Source organism: Lepidochelys olivacea (assembly GCF_965140295.1).
Source record: "Lepidochelys olivacea isolate rLepOli2 genome assembly, chromosome: 10".
Taxonomy (NCBI): Eukaryota; Metazoa; Chordata; order Testudines; family Cheloniidae; genus Lepidochelys; species Lepidochelys olivacea.
In genome coordinates this window covers 19,988,298-20,008,481 of record NC_140420.1, presented here as the reverse complement: position 1 = coordinate 20,008,481, position 20,184 = coordinate 19,988,298, and the positions used below count along the sequence as shown (strand labels likewise).

The following is a 20,184-nucleotide window of genomic DNA, read 5'->3' as shown; positions in this document are numbered from 1 at the left end:
GCATCTGATCATTTGAGTTCCAGGGGGAGGATTTCCACAAAACCACTAAGGGATCTTCCTCATCTCCTCTTTATTTTCTTCAATCTCCTCCATTGCTCAGACTCCCCCTTATTGTCCTTTTTCCCCCCTCTACTTTTTAAAATACAGAAACCAGCTATCAGAGTTGTGATCACCCCAGTTAAACACACTTCATACTAGTTTCTTTATAACATTAACATAGTTACACTTTGCCTGTTTCAGAGTAGCAGCCATGTTAGTCTGTTTGCCTGTTGATTCTTGGTGACTTCCAGGAAGTCCCTTCTAGTTAATCTTTAGGCTACTCCGCAGGTGTCTGAGTTCTCTTGTTCAGCTTCACTTAATCATAGAATCATAGAATATCAGGGTTGGAAGGGACTTCAGGAGGTCATCTAGTCCAACCCCCTGCTCAAAGCAGGACCAATCCCCAATTAAATCATCCCAGCCCGGGCTTTGTCAAGCCTGACCTTAAAAACTTCTAAGGAAGGAGATTCTACCACCTCCCTAGGTAACGCATTCCAGTGTTTCACCACCCTCCTAGTGAAAAAGTTTTTCCTAATATCCAACCTAAACCTCCCCCACTGCAACTTGAGACCATTACTGCTTGTCCTGTCCTCTTCCACCACTGAGAATAGTCTAGAACCATCCTCTCTGGAACCCCCTTTCAGGTAGTTGAAAGCAGCTATCAAATCCCCCCTCATTCTTCTCTTCTGCAGACTAAACAATCCCAGTTCCCTCAGCCTCTCCTCATAAGTCATGTGTTCCAGACCCCTAATCATTTTTGTTGCCCTTCGCTGGACTCTCTCCAATTTATCCACATCCTTCTTGTAGTGTGGGGCCCAAAACTGGACACAGTACTCTAGATGAGGACTCACCAATGTCGAATAGAGGGGGACGATCACGTCCCTCAATCTGCTGGCAATGCCCCTACTTATACATCCCAAAATGCCATTGGCCTTCTTGGCAACAAGGCCACACTGCTGACTCATATCCACCTTCTCATCCACTGTCACCCCAAGGTCCTTTTCTGCAGAACTGCTGCCTAGCCATTCAGTCCCTAGTCTGTAGCGGTGCATTGGGTTCTTCCGTCCTAAGTGCAGGACTCTGCACTTGTGCTTGTTGAACCTCATCAGATTTCTTTTGGCCCAGTCCTCCAATTTGTCAAGGTCCCTCTGTATCCTATCCCTGCCCTCCAGCGTATCTACCACTCCTCCTAGTTTAGTATCATCCGCAAATTTGCTGAGAGTGCAATACACACCATCCTCCAGATCATTTATGAAGATATTGAACAAAACTGGCCCCAGGGCCGACCGCTGGGGCGCTCCACTTGACACCGGCTGCCAACTAGACATGGAGCCATTGATCACTACCCGTTGAGCCTGACAATCTAGCCAACTTTCTACCCATCTTATAGTGCATTCATCCAGCCCATACTTCTTTAACTTGCTGACAAGAATACTGTGGGAGACCGTGTCAAAAGCTTTGCTAAAGTCAAGAAACAATACATCCACTGCTTTCCCTTCATCCACAGAACCAGTAATCTCATCATAGAAGGCGATTAGATTAGTCAGGCATGACCTCCCCTTGGTGAATCCATGCTGACTGTTCCTGATCACCTTCCTCTCATGTAAGTGCTTCAGGATTGATTCTTTGAGGACCTGCTCCATGATTTTTCCAGGGACTGAGGTGAGGCTGACTGGCCTGTAGTTCTCCGGATCCTCCTCCTTGCCTTTTTTAAAGATTGGCACTACATTAGCCTTTTTCCAGTCATCCGGGACTTCCCCCATTCGCCACGAGTTTTCAAAGATAATGGCCAATGGCTCTGCAATCACAGCCGGAAATTCCTTTAGCACTCTCGTCCGGCCCCATGGACTTGTGCACGTCCAGCTTTTCTAAATAGTCCCTAACCACCTCTTTCTCCACGGAGGGCTGGCCATCTACTCCCCATGCTGTGATGCCCAGCGCAGCAGTCTGGGAGCTGACCTTGTTTGTGAAGACGGAGGCAAAAAAAGCATTGAGTACATTAGCTTTTTCCATATCCTCTGTCACTAGGTTGCCTCCCTCATTCAGTAAGGGGCCCACACTTTCCTTGGCTTTCTTCTTGTTGCCAACATACCTGAAGAAACCCTTCTTGTTACTCTTGACATCTCTCGCTAGCTGCAGCTCCAGGTGCGATTTGGCCCTCCTGATTTCATTCCTACATGCCCGAACAATATTTTTATACTCTTCCCTGGTCATATGTCCAACCTTCCACTTCTTGTAAGCTTTTTTTATGTTTAAGATCCGCTAGGATTTCACCGTTAAGCCAATCTGGTTGCCTGCCATATTTACTATTCTTTCGACACATCGGGATGGTTTGTCCCTGTAACCTCAACAGGGATTCCTTGAAATACAGCCAGCTCTCCTGGACTCCTTTCCCCTTCATGTTAGTCCCCCAGGGGATCCTACCCATCCGTTCCCTGAGGGAGTCGAAGTCTGCTTTCCTGAAGTCCAGGGTCCGTATTCTGCTGCTTACCTTTCTTCCCTGTATCAGGATCCTGAACTCAACCAACTCATGGTCACTGCCTCCCAAATTCCCATCCACTTTTGCTTCCCCCACTAATTCTTCCCGGTTTGTGAGCAGCAGGTCAAGAAAAGTTCCCCCCCTCATTGGCTCCTCTAGCACTTGCACCAGGAAATTGTCCCCTACCTTTTCCAAAAACTTCCTGGATTGTCTAGGCACCGCTGTATTGCTCTCCCAGCAGATATCAGGAAAATTAAAGTCACCCATGAGAACCAGGGCGTGCGATCTGGTAGCTTCTGCCATTGCCAGTACAGTCTCTAGAGTCTTTTGTTTTTTTCTTTTTCTCTCTTCCTTTTTCTTAGGTTTCATAGTCTGCTTAGAGTTTTTCAGCAGCTTGTCTTTAGTTACTACTCTGGAATATCCAAATGCACGTCTGAGATTTGAATTTGTATTCTAAGTGACTGGAGTGTATTTTTTGCTTATTTAAAGTCTCTTACTTTATAATAATGATTTTGGAAGCTGCGTGAGAGTTTAAATCCCCATCAGTAGAGGATATTTGCCACCTTGAGTGTTGCTGTAGTTTCCCTCTGCTCTTTTTTCTTTTAAAGTAAGGACAGAATTCATGGGGAAATTGCAGCTTGTGCTAGCACTCGTCATGCTAGAATGCTCCAGAGTGCCATTCTGGCACTTTTTGGGGGAACCAGAAAGGTGTTTATGTACTTCTGGTAATTTGTCTTTCACCTTTACCTTGTAGTGTGCCTGGCTGGGCATGTCTGTGGGCGCTCTGGTCAGTGACTTGACCTGTCAGTCTGAAATCATGCATTTTGCATGCATTCTGGCCATTTTTTTTTTTTTTTAAGGACTTGAGCACTGGCTTGTGGCCTTTTGAGTATGAGCTCTGAATGTTCTCTGGCTTTTTTCATAATTATTTCTTCTGCTAATCATGACATTTAACAATTACATCTTTGGGTCTATTACAAGGCCAAGGCAGGGAGAGCACCACTCTGTGTGCTTTCTCTGCTTTTACCTCTTCCTGAGAAGTCAGATGTAACAACTCCACAGTTAGTTTTTTACATACCAGATCGGATTTCTTCCTTCAGCATTTTCAGGCAGTCCTTTAGTTCTGGTGGTGATGGATTTTTTTTTTCTTGCTCTGTAAAAGCCTTTTTTAACGAAAAATCATGTGTTCAGGTAAGATGAAATGAGACACCAGGCTGCCTTAATTCAAACTATTGTCTTTAGAAATTTGAACTTCTGTCTGGCCTTTTAAGTAAGGCATGCAACAAGGTTTTGCGTGCAAGGCATGATCTAAAAAATGGCATTCTCCGTGCAGTCTGGCCTTGTACACACTGTGTGGAAGAAGCAATTTTGTTTTACCTGTATGTTTGGGGGCTTGGTGGAATCAGATCCAGTTGGGCAACTCACAGCCAGTCAGGCTTCTGTTGCCAAGGGCTTTCCGGTTGCAAGACTAAAAACATCAAGATCATGTTTGTTACGGCATTGAGGTCACTGCACTATAAGGTAACCAGAATTTTTGAAAGATCCTAGTACCATTAGGTGCCCAACTTACTTGGAATGAGGAACTTGTCTTTGTGCGTTAGTACCATGCCTCGAACTGATTCTGATGTTGTTGGAGGGAGCTGATATAATTGCTTAATACACCTGAAAGATGATAAAGCACTTTAACTTTCAATGCAATATTTTAAGTGTCTAATGACAACTGTACAAGAAATTGTGAAGGGGAGGGTGGGATGGGGTGGGGAGGGAAGAGCTATGGTAGTCTATAGTGTGACATACAGAGATTTGTGTAATGCCATCTCCACTAATGCTGCTTATGGGATGAATGTCTGCTTCTTACACGTGAGTACTAGTAATGAAACAGCAGAGCCTTTTTAGGCAGCAGATACAGGTTAGCAAATTGTATGGAGTTTTTTCTCTTCTGTGTCTGGAGCCTTTTCTATCAAAACATGATTAAATTCTAATATCTATCCACCTGTAGCCTCTTATAATTAACTTAAATAAATAAGCATTTTAGGGCAAGGACTTTACTCTAAGTTTCTAGCATCTTGCGTGATGGGATCCTGATCCCTAAGTGGGACCACTAGGTGTTACTGTAATACAAAGCCAATATCAAACCTTGTGAATGTTCCAGCATGTGGGATAGAAGCTCATCTCTTGGCCATTCAGTCTCCCTGCCCACTTTTTCTTCTCACCATTGCTGCTGCCCCTTGCACACTCGTGCCTCCTTGTCCAGTTTACTTATGGCCTGTAAGCTCTCATTTTAGACCGGGGTGGGCAAACTTTTTGGCCTGAGGGCCCCATCGGGGTTCCAAAACTGTATGGAGGGCCAGGTAGGGAAGGCCGTGCCTACCCAAACAGCCTGCCCCCATCTGCCCCTTGACTTCCCCCTCAGAACCTCCGACCTATCCAACCCCCTGTGCTCCTTGTCCCCTGACTGCCTCTGCCTAGGACCCCCCTGTGCCAGCTGCCCCCGCCTGGAATCCCTTCATCCGATCCCTCCCTCAAGCCTCTTTCGGAATGCAGCCCTGTGAACATGGGTGGAGGACTCAGGAGGAGCAGGGGCAGCCGCACAGCCGGAGAGAAGCGGTGGTTTCCCCTTCAAAGTGCCGCTTCTCTACGGTCGGCTGTGTGGCCACCTGCTGCTCCTCCTGAGTTCTCCGCCCATGTTCCTGTACGCAGCTCCTGCCTGCTTCCCTGAGGCTGCCTCCCTCCCTGCTCCTGCAGAGCAGCCCCCCTCTTCCCCCCCGGCGGAGGGTGTGCTGGTGCTGAGCTGCCCAAGTGGCCGGCCATGGGCCCCTCTGTTGTTTGCAGGGCCTGTGCCAGGGCACCCTGTGTTTACTGGTAAATCCGCCCCTGAGCTGCGCCACCCAGGCAGAGCCAACCACGCCGCCACACTGCCTGGCAGGAGCTCACAGCCCCGCTGCCCAGAGTGCTGACGGCACAGCGAGCTGAGGCTGCTGGGGAGGAGTGCCAGTGGTGGAGGGGCTAGGGGCCAGCCTTCCCGGCCTGGAGTTCAAGAGCTGGGTAGGATGGTCCTACAGGCCGGATGTGGCCCACGTGCCGTAGTTTGCCCACCTCTGTTTTACCTGTGTATAATTGTGTATATACTTGTGTATAATTTTTGAAAGCGTAAATCATATGCACACAACAACAAAACACTTAGGCTTCGAGCTAACAAGAAGAAAACTGAATAGGAAATTGAGTAGTGAGGGTGCTGAAAACGCCTGCCTGAGGCCTGGTCTATACATAACCGTTACATTGACCTAGCTATGTCACTCAGAGATGGGGAGAAATTGTGTCCTGTGCCTGATGTCATTTGTGTCTACAGTGGGGGTTAAGTAGACCTATTAGACCGCTGGAAGAATTCTTCCAGTATCAACCTAGCTAGTGTGTCTCAGAGAGGTAGATTACCTACATCAATGGAAAAACCACTTCCGTCGACATAGGAAGTGTCTGAACTGCAGTGGTACAGCTGCAGCAGCGTAGCTGAACCGCTGTAGCCATACCCTAAGACTTAATGGGGGTGAAGACTAGCCAGGGGTGTGTAAAGAAATGTATAATGAACTTAGATAAATGTATATTAAATCTTGAAGTAGGTATTCTATATTTAATAATGTTATAAGAAAATGTAAAAGGGAACTTTTCTTGTTGACACAGATTTCAAAGGTTGTTTTTTTTTAAAAAAAAACAAAAACAAAAAATACCAACCCTGAAAATTGGTTTGAGTCTTCTCTACTGTGGATTCTTGGTCTGTGGAGATAACAGGGCAAACCAAACCAGACAGTGTGATTTACTAGCCAGCTTTAGATCTCCCTAGAACGACAGAAGAGGGAGGATGGGTACTGACTGAACAGAGCTAGCCAACCCATAACTCCAAGGCCACAAAAGCAGATAAGTTAAAATAAGACAACTGTTGTAAGAAATGAAAGGACAGCTGGATTGAATGAGGAGGAGGAGGATAGCGAGGGTTAAAAAAATATAGATAAGGAGGCACCAATTACATTTTGACTTGCCTTCTAAAACTCTGTCAGTTAAAGGGATTTTGGATTAGGGGGTGTGTGAGGATATTTAGAGTAGAATGTTTTAATAGTTTTAATAATCCTGTGCCTATGGAGACAAGGTATAAAGGATACGTGTTTAACAAAGGGAGGGTGAAGCAATGCAGGAACCCCCACCAGATCAGCAAGGATTTAATGATAGAAACAGCGTACCTGTGCCCCAAGACAGAATAATTGATCCTGCTCTTTGTTTATTTATGCTTTATGCTTAACTAAGGTGATAAGAAAATTTTAGGACAATATGTTAAAGCTTTAAACTAGTTAACTAGTTAAGTTAATAGTTCGTGCAGACTCTGTTCTTCACTCAACAGGTGTCTGGAGTGGAGTTGTCCAGGAAGCAGGACTAAGGGAAGCTGTTGAACTAACCCACCAACAGGATCAATATTCTTCCGGCAAAGAGAGCTTTATCCAGTGTTCAAGCTTATATGCCTTGCTCTCAAAGCTTTCAGGCTGCTGTGTAGCTGTTTCAGATCTTTGACACACTTACTTTCAGTTCAACAATACTATCCTCTTCTGTGCGTTTGTTGGGAAGGATATAAGTATGCTGGTAGAGTGGAGTTTGATGGTAGAGGTCTAATGCTCAAATTGGCATGGTGTTACATAGGAATGTTGCCTTAATTTAAAATACCCTTTGTTTATATTGTTCGGAATTAAACTTGAGGTATCATAACTCAGATTTAGCAAGTGTGTGTGTAAATAGATGTTTGTTTATAAACCACTGCATTTCTAGTTTAAACTGACTTTAAACAGTGGTGGCTTGAGATATTTAAATCTCAATTTGTGTTCATCACAAAGATTTATCTAATGTGGAATTTCAGTTTTAAAATGTTTCTCCATTTAAAGTAGCTCATGAAACATGGCACTTATAGCATACCTGGCAGCCTGCACCTCCAGAGCACTAGCTCACTTTCAAGCCTGCTGTGTGCAAGTTTAATTTTTTCCTCTCTGACAATGGAAACTTTGAACCACGGCATATTTTAAGAAGGATTATTTACATGAGAACAGTAGGCATGTGGCTGCTCCTTTAACAGCAACTGTTGCATGCCAGGGATGAAGTCAGCCAGCTACAAAGTCAGACATAGTTTTGAATGTTTATTCCCAAAATTAGACATATTTAGGACACAACTTTCCTTAGTTTTTTCTCCCATCGATGGAGAGAACATTTCATAGGGCTTGTCTACACTGGCAAGTTTCTGTGTAGTAAAGCAGCTTTTTGCGCTTAAACTGCAGATGTGTACACACTGCCAAGCCACTTTGTGAGCAGAAACTCCTCCGTTGCAGCGCTGCAAAAAAACCATCTTGATGAGAGTTGTAAGGCTATTTGTGCAGAGGCTCCAGCGCTCTATTGCCAGTGTAGACACTTGATTGCTTTCTGCGCTGTAATTGGTCTCCGGAGCTGTCCCATAATGCCTCAAGTGACCACTCTGCTCATTGTTTGGAACTTGACTGCCGTGGAGACATGCACTCCTCCCCTTTCCAAGCACCATGTCTGACAGCCATTGAGTGCTGTGCTGATCTGCTCCGGGACACACATACTGGACACAAACCATTCATGTGGAATTCTCTTGCTGTTGAAAACTGTGTGTGTGTGAGAGAGAGAGAGGAAGAGTCTGTGCAGAGAGCCATGGGAAGGAGGCGGGAGCTGATGTTGGGGTTTCCCCCTCCCCCTGCCTCAGGATTGGTTGCTTCCTGTTGCTGTCTGAACTTACAAGACAGCATGTTGACACACTGTGTCCGTCCCCCGTCCCCCCCCACTTCTTCCCCCTCACCTCTCTTCAGTTGAAAAACAGCATGCCCATGGAACAATGGGATTGGGAAACCTGCATCATGTGATGCTGTGCCTGCCCCATGAGGCATTGCAAACCCTTCCCAGAGCCCCCTGCGGCCAGCTGCACAGTGGGATAGCTACCACAATGCACCGCCGCCTTTGCCATTGCACAAGGAGCACGGTGGATATGCAACAGCGGTTTAATTCTAGCGGTTTAATAAATGTAGTATAACTTGTGGCACAGAAACTTGCTAGAGTAGACATACCCTTAGTCTTGCTGCCAGCACCACCATCTTATCAGTCTAGGAAAGTTCAGACAGGAATTGCTTTTAAGTGAGTTGGTATTATAAGCATAGGCTTTATGGGGGAATCAACTATCAGAAGGAAGAGTTCAACACTCACGTCTGAGGAAATGCTTAACCCTTACTTTTTCAAACCTTATGCAGTTCCAGGTTTGATTAGTAGTAGTTAGTTTTTTCAGTGGGTCCATGTGAACGCTGGGTACCTGGTGCCAATTTCATTTCTTGCAAGGGTACTTTTTACTTAAATTGTGTTTTTGTTTTGTTTTTGTTTTGTTTTTGTTTTTTTTGAGGCCTTTTATGCTTGTGGAAGGAGCTATTACTTGGCCCCAAGACCTGTTTTAATCTCCGCCTGCATATTGTGCTCAGTATTAGTACCGACTTGGGACAGTATTTTTTGCAACCATAGAGCTAAAAATGTAACTTTTAAAACGGGTTAAAGAAATTGGTGGTAGATTTATTAATAATCAATATATAAGAAGTACTTATCTACTATTTTGCAGGGACTTTGACATTTTATTAAAATAATACAATAAAAACAAAACCAGCAGCCATCTCCAGAAAAACTGCTGCAAAATTCAATGCCCAATGCAACCTAAGAAGTGAGGTTCCACACTAGACTTCCTTCTCTTTTGACCAGTGGGTTCCTTCTGCCCCTATTTTTTTCCATGGGACAGTAATTTCAATTTGCAAACCACTTGCAACAGCTTCAGTCAGAGCACTGCAAGCTACAAAATTGCTGTTTTTATGAAGTAGTAATTCAGCACGCATGTGGAGCTCTTCGTTGTGCTAACAAGTAAATTTTTTTCACTTGAAAAATAGAAGCATTAAGTGTCATTAAATGGGGTGGGAAAAATAAGAGCTGTTCATCTTTGTTGGTACCCGCATGTGACTTGTTTTTGAGTAGCTACTGCCTCATTGCTTTTCTGAATCCAGCAGTAGAAATGCCATTTTCATATTTCACCGTTATTACTAACTTTGTCTTTAACTTCAGTTTATTCCACTAAGTTTTCTTTTTCTGCTACACTTTTCCTGACTTTTTTAGAGTCTTTGATTTGCACTAAGGATGTGAAACTATGAAACTGACACGGACTGCAAGAGGTATAGATATTTTATGATTGCCTGACTAACATCAATGGGTTGAATTTAAATCAGCTGCTTGCTTTTTTTTCATCCTCTTCCCCACATTATTAAATTCTCATGCTGTATTGCTCCTGTCCTCGCACCCAAGCCTTTAGCTGGAAGGAAAACTATTGCAGCACTCAGTTGCCCGCAAATCACAGTGATGATCTAGTATTAGTGAGGAAACAGACTAGACCGGGCGGGGAGCAAACTTTTTGGCCTGAGGGCCACATCGGGTTTCAGAAATTGTATGGAGATCTGGTTAGGGGAGGCTGTTCCTCTCCAAACAGCCAGGTGTGGCCTGGCCCCCTCCCCCTCGCTTCTCACCCCCTCTGTTCCCTGACACCTCTTCCCCCCCATAGGACTCCTGCCCTATCCACCCTACTCTGCTCTGTCCCCTTACTGCCTCCCTTCCGCCCCCCCACCCCCCCCCGACCCATCCAACAACCCCTTCTCCATGACCACCCCCGGAACCCCTGCCCTCATTCAACCCCCCTTTTCTCCGCCCTCTGACCGCCCCTGCCCTCTATCCAACCCCGCCCCCTTACCACGCAGCCTGGAGCACCAGTGGCTGGCAGCGCGGCTGCACCAGGACAGGCAGCTGTGCCGCCCGGCTGGAGCCAGCCACACACTGTGCAGCACAGAGCACCGGGTCAGGCCAGGCTCTGTAGCTTCGCTGCTCCAGGAACTCACAGGCCCGCCGCCCAGAGCATTGCACCAGTGGCGCAGTGACCTGAGGTTGCGGGGGAAGGGTCGGGGGCTAGCCTCCTGGGCCCAGAGCTCAGGGGCCGGGCAGAACAGTCCCACGGGCTGGATGTGGCCCGTGGGCTGTAGTTTGCCCACTTCTGGACTAGATTTACTGCCCTGGTTGAACTTCCCAAGGACTGAATGTCCTCACTGACATTATGGAGCCTTTCCTTTGCTCAGCTTGTTAAAACTGGCCTCTGGATTAAGGACTTTCCTGACTTTTGCAGCTGGGAAAAGCCTTCAGGAGTGAAGAAAAAACAAATTGGGATTTCCTTGTTTCACAAATGTCTAAAGTGTTAAGACTTCCCCATAATCCAGTATTTTGGTATTTCTTTGCTTAGTTACACTTGTCTGCCTAGTTCCTCGTTTTCCTCTGTGCCTTTTGCCCTGTCATTTTATAAATCTTTTATTTTGCCTGTCTTGTATTTTCTTTCTCAACCAAACTGATTACGGGGTCTTTTTATAGCCATTTCAGCGTTGGATAATTCTTCGTGAAAATACTTTCATTTTCTCCCTCCCTGGGGGCCTGATGTCAATGGGAGTATATGGGCTTTGAATTCAGCCTTGGAAAATGCATTGCTATTACAGCTGGTAACTTCTAGTAGCAGTCTAGCTCTTTCCTGAACCGTCTTGCCTTGCCTACGCTTTTCTTGTTTACTCCTTTGCTTGACTCTCACTAACTGTATTTATCTCTAAAGCGGTGTTCCCTTGCGTGATGTTTTGGGGATCACCCAACCAGTAAGGGGTTCTGTCTCTGCCTGCCATGTAACCTTGGGTGCCTTTTACTATACAGCTTTAGTCCAGAGCCCTGACACTACTAGCCTGTCCACAAGCACAAGGTCGCACCCTGGCTTCCACCAGCCTAGTGACTCCTTGCAGCGTGACACCGACAGTCCCTCCTTCAGAGTCTCCCCAAATCCATCCGTCCCCAGGCTGTTAATTACCAGACAATTTGAGCATTTCCCTTCTGGATCATCACTCCCGAAAGCATGAAATCAGCCCCACAGACACCAGCTTACTTTGGTGTGTGTACTCCGTGCAGTTTGCACACCAGAGACTGCTTGGGACATAAATAAAAGGTTTATTTAATAGCAAAATCTGATTCAAAGGTAGAATAGTAAGGAAAATAAACCTCAAGATGCAACCTTAGGCTTTACATCTCTATACTGAAGAAAATCCCTTTTCTAATACAAGTTACCGATTGCCTTGGAACAGTTTTCCAGCATAACCCCTTATCCCAGAGGAGATGGAGCACTTCAGAGGCAGCCCCCACCAAGTGACTGTTCCTCAATTTCTGGATGAAGACCTCAGTTTCAAGCTTTTTTTTTTTAAAGGGCTTTTTTTTTCTTTCTCTCTGATAGTGACTCATGCTTATTCAGAGTGGGAAATTTTAGCTGTCATGTCTGTCTCTTTCCGCTAACTCTGATGGCCCATCGTTTGTCTGCTCCTAATTTTGTACGATGCTAGGTGCTTGGAACTAGTCTCATCTGACTGGGGAGGCAGCCTGTCCTGCTTGACTGCACCACAAGTTCTGAGCGCAGTTTTCTATATACACAAACACATGCATTAATAATCACTGTGTACACATCTCAGGAGGTCGCGAGGTTATTACGTGGGGGGTGCGAGCTGTCAGCCTCCACCCCAAACCCTGCTTTGCCTCCAGCATTTATAATGGTGTTTATAAATTAAAAACCCTTTTTTATATATTTAAGGGGGGTCGCACTCAGAGGCTTGCTATGTGAAAGGGGTCACCAGTACAAAAGTTTGAGAAGTTTTAGTTTAGCTGCTTATTTTTTGGCAGGTGCGCCCCTCTGTTCTCTCCTTGGAGTCTCTGGGCTCTGATTGTCATACCTTGAATCTTTTTGCAAGCTATTTTGAGGTACAGCTGTATGAAAGACAAATGAAAATATAAAGGTCAGTTGAACTAAAAATTACATGCATGTTTTCAGAATAACCTCCTGCCACTGTGTACAGCAATAATGCATGGAGCACTTTCTGTCTGGTCAGTGACTTGGCAACAGTACAATGATTGGCTGCTAAGAAACCACTTTTCTGGTATGTTTCGTGGCAGGAGAAAGGTCAGATTTGTACAGATTATACCTTCCTCCTTTTTCGCCCCTCCACATGATATGTTTCAGAAATTGTGTTATTGAGGAGATGAAATAGATGTCAATGCCAGTTTTAGATACTTAATCCTTAATTATAGGTTTCAGAGTAACAGCTGTGTTAGTCTGTATTCGCAGAAAGAAAAGGAGTACTTGTGGCACCTTAGAGACTAACCAATTTATTTGAGCATAAGCTTTCGTGATCTACAGCTCACTTCATCGGATGCATACTGTGGAAAATACAGAAAATGTTTGTTTTTATACACACAAACCATGAAAAAATGGGTTTTTATCACTACAAAAAGTTTTCTCTCCTCCACCCCGCTCTCCTGCTGGTAATAGCTTATCTAAAGTGATCACTCTCCTTACAATGTGTATGATGATCAAGGTGGGCCATTTCCAGCACAAATCTAGGGTTTAACAAGAACGTCTGAGGAAGGTGGGGGGTTGGGGAGGGGTTAGGAAAACAAGGGGAAATAGGTTACCTTGCATAATGACTTAGTGACTCCCAGTCTCTATTCAAGCCTAAGTCAATTGTATCCAATTTGCAAATGAATTCCAATTCAGCAGTCTCTCGCTGGAGTCTGGATGTGAAGTTTTTTTGTTGTAATATTGCAACTTTCATGTCTGTAATCACGTGACCAGAGAGATTGAAGTGTTCTCCAACTGGTTTATGAATGTTATAATTCTTGACATCTGATTTGTGTCCATTTATTCTTTTACGTAAAGACTGTCCAGTTTGACCAATGCACATGGCAGAGGGGCATTGCTGGCACATGATGGCATATATCATATTGGTGGATGTGCAGGTGAACGAGCCTCTGATAGTGTGGCTGATGTTATTAGGCCCTGTGATGGTGTCCACTGAATAGATATGTGGGCACAGTTGGCAACGGGCTTTGTTGCAAGGATAGGTTCCTGGGTTAGTGGTTCTGTTGTGTGGTATGTGGTTGCTGGTGAGTATTCGCTTCAGGTTGGGGGACTGTCTGTAGGCGAGGACTGGCCTGTCTCCCAAGATTTGTGAGAGTGTTGGGTCATCCTTCAGGATAGGTTGTAGATCCTTAATAATGCGTTGGAGGTGTTTTAGTTGTGGGCTGAAGGTGACGGCTAGTGGCGTTCTGTTATTTTCTTTGTTGGGCCTGTCCTGTAGTAGGTGACTTCTGGGAACTCTTCTGGCTCTATCAATCTGTTTCTTCACTTCCGCAGGTGGGTATTGTAGTTGTTAGAATGCTCGATAGAGATCATGTGGGTGTTTGTCTCTGTCTGAGGGGTTGGAGCAAATACGGTTGTATCGCCTAATAACATCAGCCACACTATCAGAGGCTCGTTCACCTGCACATCTACCAATGTGATATATGCCATCATGCGCCAGCAATGCCCCTCTGCCATGTACATTGGTCAAACTGGACAGTCTCTGCGTAAAAGAATAAATGGACACAAATCAGATGTCAAGAATTATAACATTCATAAACCAGTCGGAGAACACTTCAATCTCTCTGGTCACACGATTACAGACATGAAAGTTGCAATATTACAACAAAAAAAATTAAAATCCAGACTCCAGTGAGAAAATGTTGAATTGGAATTCATTTGCAAATTGGATACGATTGACTTAGGCTTGAATAGAGACTGGGAGTGGCTAAGTCATTATGCAAGTTAACCTATTTCCCCTTGTTTTTTCCTACCCTCCCCCCCCCCCCCCCGATGTTCTTGTTAAACCCTGGATTTGTGCTGGAAATGGCCCACCTTGATTATCATATACATTGTAAGGAGAGTGATCACTTTAGATAAGCTATTACCAGTAGAAGAGTGGGGTGGGAGGAGGTATTTTTTCATGCTTTATGTGTATAAAAAGATCTTCTACACTTTCCACAGTATGCATCCGATGAAGTGAGCTGTAGCTCACAAAAGCTTATGCTCAAATAAATTGGTTAGTCTCTAAGGTGCCACAAGTACTCACTTTCTTTTTACATAATGAAAGTGGTAGGTTTTATTTTTCCCCCACTGGGAAAATGGTTTGTATAACTGATCACGTCTGAGGTGGTTGTTCATAAAATCAGGTACTGCTGTAACTGTCTCAACTGTTTTAAGGTCTGTAAATTGCTATCCAGTTTAATGAGAGATACTGTATTCTCTTGACTATTGTATGGGGAGCAGCAAAACTGAAATCTTTAAAGCAGGAAACAGTTGTGTGGTGGCAAAGCATGACTAAGCTGAAAATCCCAATGGTATGCAGTGTTGTTGTAGCCATGTTGGTCCCAGGATATTAGAAAGACAAGGTGGGTGAGGTAATATCTTTTATTGGACCAACTTCTGTTTGTGAGAGAAACTTTTGAGCCACAGAGACCTGAAGAGCTGTGTGTGGCTTGAAAGCCGGTCTCTGTCACCAACACACATTGGTCCAATAAAAGATGGGGTCATTCAGGGATAAGGAAATATATAAGCATGCTAGCTCAATGACTTTCACGTATAGCAACTGCATTCTCATTATAGCTTCTGCAGAATCATCAAAGGAGTTGTTTGACCCAGTGGTGCAGGGAGATCTCTTAACACAAATACACACACTGGAAACATAATTAGGGATTCAGGTTTTCCAGTTTTGAGATTTTACTTACTGTCAAAACAACGGGGAGTTCCTGTGGCACCTTAGGCTCTAACTCCTCATTGTTTTTGCTCATACAGACTAACATGGCTACCATTCTGATACTTATTGTCAGTGCCTGTTCTTTTCACTACTTCCTAGGAAAATCTGTGTGTGTTTATGTATTTACATTGAGTATGTATTTGATCAGAAACCTGTTATTTCACTGCTAACAAGATATAATTTTTTTTTTTAAAAAGCCTCATTTTGTTACTTGTTCTATAGTCCTGCTGTGTGACAGCCAAACATATCACTTTTTATGTGTAACCAAGAACTGAACTCTGAATAAAACAAAACCTTTCAGGCTGTGACTTGTATTAGATAACTGAAAAGGGTACAAATGTTGAATGACTCTCAAATGAGCATTGCTTCCTTCTGCTCTCTCTCTTCAGCTCCATGCTTAGGTTGTTGGTTTTGTTAAACACTAGTTCCTGAAGAATTAGGATAATTGCTTTTGGTTTAAACTGGAATGTCTCTATACTTTATAGGTTGTTTTTTTTTTTCCCCTGTAGAACTTTCTGGAGGAATTGAAAGTTCATAAAACAGCAATATGTTGTATGACACAGCACTTAAAATGATAGAGATTAGAACCCTGTAAACCTGGTACCTAGCTAGTCTAAAAAAGATGAACTAAAAATATTTCCGAGGTTACATCAGCCTCTGAATTCCTTCTGCCATTGGATAGGGAAGAATTTCAAGGTGGTAGTGTGGGCTGTTGACTAGTGGCCTGGGATTCAGGAGGGCTGAATTCTGTTCACAGCTTTGCCAGTAGATTGCTTGGTGGCTTTGGGCAGGTCACTCCACCTCCCTGTGCCTCAGTTTCCCCATACTATACAAAGGAGGTAAAGTGCTTTGAAATTACAGATAAAATGCTATGAGTTGTTGAATGAGACTATAGTTACTGACTTTCTACACAATGCTGTAAAATGTGAAGTCAACGGAAAACAAAATATTTTTTCTCTAAACTGTTAATTACAATAATCTTAAGTGTTGTAGTAATTAAAAAAAAACAAAAACGGATATGTGAAATATTGACCGTAAAACTCTAGCTGGCAAGTGTCTTTAACTGTAGCATACTCTGTTTTACTTTTGGCACAGCATTTTTGTCCTGCTGTATCATTCTGTATGTGAAAAAATTCAATTTTCAAAACAGGAAGTAACTGGTCTCTTCAAATATTTGAAGAGAAACTATCTGCTGCTGAATTAAATGCTATTTTCAGTTTTATAATGCTACTGTAGCTATTTACTATCCCAATACTTGATTTTGTTCATAATTCTATTTTCATCTTGGTAGTGATAATCATGTATGATTTCCTGCATTGTAGTCTCCTTTTCCTTAATTCAAACTAATGAGTTCTCCTGGACTAGGATTTCCTTTGATAAGGAGTATGTGTCACTTTGTATATAGCTTTGTGGTCAGTAATGAAAATGGTATCAGACTTCAATTATTGTGATGGTCAGTATTCTTTTGGCTTCTGTACAGGGTATCTTTAGATTAGACTCTGTTTATGCACCATGTTCAGAGCATAAGAAAAGTAACATCAAAGTGCACAACAGAACTTCTAGCACACTGTAGCAGTCACGTAGTGTCCACCTGGGACGTTACTATGTGGCAAGTTAGCGCACTGTTGATTTAACACCTTGGCTTGTGTCCCATGTGGACAAACTCTTAGGGGTATGTCTACACTACGTTTATGGCGGGGTGGGAGGTTGAGGCAAATCGCCTGGCTGCTGGTTAGGCGCAGCCAGACACCAGGGCGGTTAGAAGAGCACAGGAGGGCGCGGTCCGCATCAGAGAAGCTTTGAAAACCAGTTTCATGACTGGCCAGGCTACGGTGTGAAAGTTCTGTTTGTTTCTCCTTGATGAAACCCCCCACCCCTTGGTTCACTCTACTTCCCTGTAAGCTAACCACCCGCCCCTCCTCCCTTCAATCACCGCTTGCAGAGGCAATAAAGTCATTGTTGCTTCACATTCCTGCATTCTTTATTCATTCATCACACAAATAGGGGGATGACTACCAAGGTAGCCCAGGAGGGGTGGTGGAGGAGGGAAGGAAAATGCCACATAGCACTTGAAAAGTTTACAACTTTAAAATTTATTAAATGACAGCCTTCTATTTTTTGGGCAATCCTCTGTGGTGGAGTGGCTGGTTGGCCGGAGGCCCCCCCACCGCGTTCTTGGGCGTCTGGGTGTGGAGGCTGTGGAACTTGGGGAGAAGGGCGGTTGGTTACACAGGGGCTATAGTGGCAGTCTGTGCTCCAGCTGCCTTTGCTGCAGCTCAACCATACACTGGAGCATACTGGTGTGGTCCTGCAGCAGCCTCAGCATTGAATCCTGCCTCCTCTCATCACGCTGCCGCCACATTTGAGCTTCAGCCCTGTCTTCAGCCCGCCACTTACTCTCTTCAGCCCGCCACCTCTCCTCCCGGTCATTTTGTGCTTTCCTGCACTCTGACATTATTTGCCTCCACGCATTCGTCTGTGCTCTGTCAGTGTGGGAGGACAGCATGAGCTCGGAGAACATTTCATCGCGAGTGCGTTTTTTTTTCTTTCTAAGCTTCACTAGCCTCTGGGAAGGAGAAGATCCTGTGACCATTGAAACACATGCAGCTGGTGGAGAAAAAAAAGGGACAGCGGTATTTAAAAAGACACATTTTATAAAACAGTGGCTACACTCTTTCAGGGTAAACCTTGCTGTTAACATTACATACATAGCACATGTGCTTTCGTTACAAGGTTGCATTTTGCCTCCTCCCACCACGTGACTACCCCCTCAACCTTCCCCCCTCCCTGTGGCTAACAGCGGGGAACATTTCTGTTTAGCCACAGGCAAACAGCCCAGAAGGAATGGGCTCCTGTCAAGGTTCCTCCCCCACTCTGAACTCTAGGGTACAGATGTGGGGACCTGCATGAAAAACCTCCTAAGCTTATCTTTACCAGCTTAGGTCAAAACTTCCCCAAGGTACAAAATATTCCACCCGTTGTCCTTGGACTGGCCGCTACCACCACCAAACTAATACTGGTTACTGGGGAAGAGCTGTTTGGACGCGTCCTTCCCCCCCAAAATACTTCCCAAAACCTTGCACCCCACTTCCTGGACAAGGTTTGGTAAAAAGCCTCACCAATTTGCCTAGGTGACTACAGACCCAGACCCTTGGATCTTAAGAACAATGAACAATCCTCCCAACACTTGCACCCCCCCTTTCCTGGGAAATGTTGGATAAAAAGCCTCACCAATTTGCATAGGTGACCACAGACCCAAACCCTTGGATCTGAGAACAATGAAAAAGCATTCAGTTTTTTACAAGAAGACTTTTAATAAAAAATAGAAGTAAATAGAAATAAAGAAATCCCCCCTGTAAAATCAGGATGGTAAATATCTTACAGGGTAATTAGATTCAAAAACATAGAGAACCCCTCTAGGCAAAACCTTAAGTTACAAAAAAGATACACAGACAGAAATAGTTATTCTATTCAGCACAATGCTTTTCTCAGCCATTTAAAAAAATCATAATCTAACACATACCTAGCTAGATTACTTACTAAAAGTTCTAAGACTCCATTCCTGGTCTATCCCCGGCAAAGACCCAGCATACAGACAGACACAGACCCTTTGGTTCTTTCCCTCCTCCCAGCTTTTGAAAGTATCTTGTCTCCTCATTGGTCATTTTGGTCAGGTGCCAGTGAGGTTACCTTTAGCTTCTTAACCCTTTACAGGTGAGAGGAGCTTTCCCCTGGCCAGGAGGGATTTCAAAGGGGTTTACCCTTCGCTTTATATTTATGACAGCTCCTCTGACTGTCCCCTGAAGAAAAGCACTCTATTTCAACCAGGTGACCATGAATTATATCTCACTCTCCTGAGGATAACACAGAGAGAGAAAGAACAGATGTTGTTTGAATGCCAGCAAACATACACTGCAATGCTTTGTTCTACAATGATTCCCGAGTACGTGTTACTGGCCTGGAGTGGTAAAGTGTCCTACCGTGAAGGACGCAATAAGGCTGCCCTCCCCAGAAACCTTTTGCAAAGGCTTTAGGACTACATCTAGGAGAACCACAAATGCCAGGGCAAAGTAATCCTTTCACATGCTTGCTTTTAAACCATGTATAGCATTTTAAAAGGTACACTCACCAGAGGTCCCTTCTCCGCCTGCTGGGTCCAGGAGGCAGCCTTGGGTGGGTTCGGGGGGTACTGGCTCCAGGTCTAGGGTGAGAAACAGTTCCTGGCTGTCGGGAAAACCGGTTTCTCCACTTGCTTGCTGTGAGCTATCTACAACCTCCTCCTCATCATCATCTTCTTCGTCCCCAAAACCTGCTTCCGTATTGCCTCCATCTCCATTGAAGGAGTCAAACAACACGGCTGGAGTAGTGGTGGCTGAACCCCCTAAAATGGCATGCAGCTCATCATAGAAGCGGCATGTTTGGGGCTCTGACCCAGAGCGGCTGTTTGCCTCTCTGGTTTTCTGGTAGGCTTGCCTCAGCTCCTTCAGTTTCACGCGGCACTGCTTCGGGTCCCTGTTATGGCCTCTGTCCTTCATGCCCTGGGAGATTTTCACAAAGGTTTTGGCATTTCGAAAACTGGAACGGAGTTCTGATGGCACGGATTCCTCTCCCCAAACAGGGATCAGATCCCGTACCTCCCGTTCGGTCCATGCTGGAGCTCTTTTGCGATTCTGGGACTCCATCATGGTCACCTGTGCTGATGAGCTCTGCATGGTCACCTGCAGCTTGCCACGCTGGCCAAACAGGAAATGAGATTCAAAAGTTCGCGGTTCTTTTCCTGTCTACCTGGCCAGTGCATCTGAGTTAAGAGTGCTGTCCAGAGCGGTCATAATGGAGCACTCTGGGATAGCTCCCGGAGGCCAATACCATCGAATTGTGTCCACAGTACCCCAAATTCGAGCC

At 44.8% G+C, this 20,184-nt stretch overlaps 1 protein-coding gene across 3 annotated transcripts in view; it reads left to right on the top strand.

Annotated features, from left to right (window-relative positions):
- Positions 1–20,184, top strand: part of LOC311527065 (multidrug resistance-associated protein 1) — a 110,604-nt gene that overhangs the window by 37,572 nt on the left and 52,848 nt on the right. The gene's annotated exons all lie outside the window — the stretch shown is intronic.